The 4,533-nt window shown below is 37.5% G+C and overlaps 2 long non-coding RNA genes across 2 annotated transcripts; one reads left to right on the forward strand and one right to left on the reverse strand.

Moving 5' to 3' along the window:
• The first annotated feature begins 712 nt into the window (after positions 1-712).
• LOC132106762 (uncharacterized) lies at positions 713-2,948 on the forward strand. The gene is made up of 3 exons (XR_009424198.1): positions 713-833; positions 962-1,062; positions 2,811-2,948. It is a non-coding gene; the product is annotated as an uncharacterized LOC132106762 (long non-coding RNA).
• Positions 2,538-4,261, reverse strand: LOC132106758 (uncharacterized). The gene is made up of 3 exons (XR_009424194.1): positions 3,239-4,261; positions 3,063-3,125; positions 2,538-2,867 (listed from the first exon to the last, which is right to left on the reverse strand). It is a non-coding gene; the product is annotated as an uncharacterized LOC132106758 (long non-coding RNA).
• Between the last annotated feature and the right edge of the window lie 272 nt (positions 4,262-4,533).

The following is a 4,533-nucleotide window of genomic DNA, read 5'->3' on the forward strand; positions in this document are numbered from 1 at the left end:
TTGTTTTTATGTTTTAACTCTATTGAAATGACCCAAAGTTTAATCCTTGAAGATTAAACCCTTCATAGTATCAATAACTCCACAACCCTACCTCGTACGGTTTTCTTCAGCTTTTGCAGTATTTGTCTGCACAAATGAGACTTGGTCAGCTGCTTGAAGATCTCGCCTTTGGAGAAAAATTTTGATTTTACACTTGAAAAATGTAAGTATTACTACTTAGAAATTAAGATTACCTCAGAAAGCATTTCTAGCCCACCCCAACACTTATCAACAATAATAATAAATGGTGACTAATAATTATATATATTTTTTGTAAAACAAATTGTAATTTATTTTTTTTTCATATCTATGCATGACTTCACACTAGACAAATGCAGCCAAGATGAATACATCTAAATATTCAGTCAAGTAATGAATGAATGCATGTGTTAATGAAACAATTAGGCTATATTTTATTTACTGACAACAACTGGAGACATGCATAAACAAGTAAAATAATAAATAAAAGTAACCGTCACAATAAATAAAATACAAGTCAACAACACATTACACAAAACTTTATTCAGATATTGTTCTGTTTTTGAATGTATACAGACGGTGAACCCACATCCGTCCATCACGTCCCTCACTGCTGCAGTCAGAATGAATCTGATCATGATGAGAGAGGGACATCGATTCCTTGTCTGAGTGCACAGAGAGGATGAGGCAGACCATGACGAAGACCCTGTACCACACAACCCCGAACAAGAGCAGGAGAACATGTGCGGGACGATCTGACTGCTGCTGTGTCTGCTCCAAACATTTGTGTCTGCTCACCATGAGCATGACTACCTGTAAAACATTTACACAGAGTAAAACAATGTATATCATGTTGTCAGCATTCTGTTTATTGCTGAATTTAATTTTATATTTTCACAGTTGCATGTTAATTTGATATAGCTTCATTATTTCTGTGGTGTAGTGAACTGGACTGGTAAGCAGAAGGTTGCTGGATCAATCTCCACCGGTGTGTCTTTACTCCAGGTGCTCCAGAGGGATTGAGGTCCCTGTAATAACAGCACTGTAAGTCACTTCATATAAAAGTGTCTGGCCAACTAATACATGTAAATGTGAATTTTGTGAATGCTTTTTTGTGTCTTGGGCAGAAAAATGCTCAATAAAGCTGCTTATTTCTTAAAGCTTTTTTTCTTCAATGTTCTACTATAATATTAATGCATGCATACATTTACTACAGTTTCTATTTGGGGTTTTAAAGGTGCCATGTGCAAAAATTGAGGTAAAAATATAAAAAAAAATTACCTACACGCATCAAAAGAATGAGAAGAAATAAGGGCGATGATGTCATTAAAAAAATGTCAAGTTATAGTGCTGCAGAGATATCCACCTTAATTAGCATTAGCATTACTAGCCCCGGCCCGACTGGTGTCGTAATACCAGTTTCGGCCATGGGAGGCAGTATGCGGGAAACATAACCACCAGCCAACCTGCCATACACGACTAACTCGCACGGCTTGTGGGCGTACTTATACCTGATGTCAATCGTGTGGAAAGTACAGCCCACTACTTCATTTTAGTTCAGGGAAGAGAGCGGAAGGATGACTGAAGCCCTTGGCAAGAGATCACCACCCGCTACAGGGAAACAACCGCGCTCGGAATCACAAATCAAATCCGATAAGAAAAGGAGCCGAACCAGAGTAAACATCGGCACTGCTTTCAATCGCTGGAGACAACTGATGGACCTGAAAGAAATGAGGTTCGACACCGAACTTGCAACATTTCTTTTGGATTGGTAAGTTAGATGCTGTTAGTATTTCGCTAGAAGTTTGCTTTATATGTTTGTGTATTTTTTTTCAGGAAGTTATAACATAGAAATGTATCGAAGGCTGTTCGATAAACGTGCTAATGTTAGCGATGGCTAACCGTAGCTGCGTTTGATAATTAGCTAACGTTAGCTATAACTTACCCATTTTTTTATATCCTGCATTGTCTAACTTAGTCTGTTGGTCTCTGTGTCCTCTTTGCTTTATGGTTTTTCTGTACGTGAGAAAATTGATGTGTGGCGTGAAAGCGTGTGAAAAGAGTCAATTGCGTGTGTCTCACAGTGAATGCTTGAGAGTTGGAAGCTCTGGTTACGTTGGTTGGCGCTAGCTTTGTCAACATCAGCTGTCTGATGTTGACCAATGATGTTGACAGAATGCTGTCTGTCAAATTAATTTAATTCAAAAAAAAGTGTATATACAACTCAAAATGTAATATGAACAAAACGAATAGGAACTTATTCACTGGTAAAGGTGAAGGGGAGTAGCTTGAAGATCACTTGACATCAACCAACGTTCGTCTGGAGGCAAAACGTTCTCTTAGGCTTCGGCTATGGCTGTAGGGTTGTTGTTGTGAAGGTAGGGGCGGAGCATAGAGACTATGCTGTTTCTCGTTTGTTACTCTCTAGAGTAGACCAATTCACTTTATTGAGGCATAGCCTACTGCCCCCATCTGGTATGAAATGTGGAGTATGACTTGATTTTTTTGCCAGACATTTAAACGTATAAATTCAGTCATTAATGACTTGCCTTCATTCTGTTCAATCCTTTGTCCAAACACAAAAGGTGATTTTGGTCAGGTTTCTCCTGCTGGTTTGTGTTCATACAGTATCAGTCAATGGAGCCTGACTTCCAGATTCTTCATGACATTATTTGATGATACTTTAGAAACTTCTGAAACTCAGGTTTTATTGACTGATGTTGTATGAACAGAAACCAGCAGAATAAAGTTGACCAAAATCACATCCTCAGTGTCTTTTGGTCTTTCTCTAGATGTTCTCACTGGCTCTGGGGTCACTGAAAATGAAGAGACCACAGTAGCATCTGGTCCTGATGAGAAAACAAGAGCAGATGCAGTGATGGAGCATTTCACCCATGGCACTCCATCTTCTCCATCCTCAGAGCACACAGCTGTCTGCAGACATTTCAGATCTGGCAAAGATGCACAAACACAAAACAAAAGCAGTCATTCTAACAGCGCAGTGTCATTTCATTTCTGTATTAGAAATAACAGAATGATCTTACTTTAGATTTTGGTTTCAGGTTTTTTCCACAGATGCTGCTGTCACCTGCTCCACCACAGAAGATCTGCATCAAATGTACAGCAATCAAGAATCAGAAAAGTGCTGTAATAACTGTTTATTAATAAACTACAACTTAAGATTTAAAAGATGTTTTATTGATGACTGTAGTGTACTCACTGAGAGTCTTTGATGGCAGCATTTCTTCATCAGTCTCTCTTCATCAGATAAACACATGTGTGTCTCATCTGTCCCCGTAACATCCAGACAAGAGTCAGTCTCCTCTGTCATTTATCTGTGATATACTGCATTTACATGTTGAGATAGATGCTGATGTGTTCACTCACTTCATCCAACACAAGAGCTCCACAATTTATCAACAATACTAATGGTCAAATGAAATAGATAACTGATGTTTACCTAATGTAGATTTATTTATTTACATTACTTACATTCTTCTAAAGCAATGTAGACAGTGGATTCTACATAATAACACGCTCATCTCTCACTCAAATGTCTGTTCATGTGATTTGCTCTTTTGCAATTCTCTTAGAATATTTCTCTGTCTCATTTTAAACAGACAATTAATCGTCTTTAAGATGTATATGGTTCATGCAAATCCACTTTGGAGACGTACATGTGCTTACTGGAGATCCGCTGTTCGCTTTACATAATAAAACATGTTTTGTTGTTGTTTTTTTTATTACAAATATACTATAATGTTACTTGCTAGCGTCTTTACACCTTAACAAATCAACAGTTTACTCTACAGTAACTCAACAAATACTATTTTATCACATGGGAACCGTGTTTTGTTTTATAATACAAACACCCTCTACGCTGCTCTCCTTCACGTTCGATGACGATTTATCCCTTTCGCGTGGCATTCTGGGATTGAAAAGTATCCATCGATGAACCCTTCAGAATCTTCGCTGAAGCAGTAGGACATCCGGAGATTTCTCGCCTACTGTTTTATGGTTCAAGGTTTCGAACCTACTTCTTTCTTCACATACTCTTTTTCCCTACTATATAGTAGGTGAGTAGTCATATTAGAACGCAAATTAAATATACGTACAGCTGAATCTCGCGAGAGTTATTGCAATTCTCGCCTACTCTTTTATGAACGCAAAAGATTCAAACATACTAATTTGTCGCATACTGCTTCTTCCATACTATATAGTAAAGAAGTATGCGATTTCGGACGCAGCCATTTATACAGTGCTATAAGATATTTTTCATGTTTTTGATAGTCATTGCATTTATTAATATTTTTTTTCATTCGATTTTACGCAGTTCTCCAAACTCAGGTCACTTTTCTGAAAAAACTTGTAACAGTGATTTGAACACTTTGTAAATGTCCTAAACAGTTTTTAGTAATACAAATAACAAACCATGTGAATACTTTTCTCAAAACACTGTGCACAGAATTCTGAAATCGTTTCGTAATAGTTCATACTGCCAGCCAACTTTAATAT

Source organism: Carassius carassius, chromosome 2 (assembly GCF_963082965.1).
Source record: "Carassius carassius chromosome 2, fCarCar2.1, whole genome shotgun sequence".
NCBI lineage: Eukaryota > Metazoa > Chordata > Actinopteri > Cypriniformes > Cyprinidae > Carassius > Carassius carassius.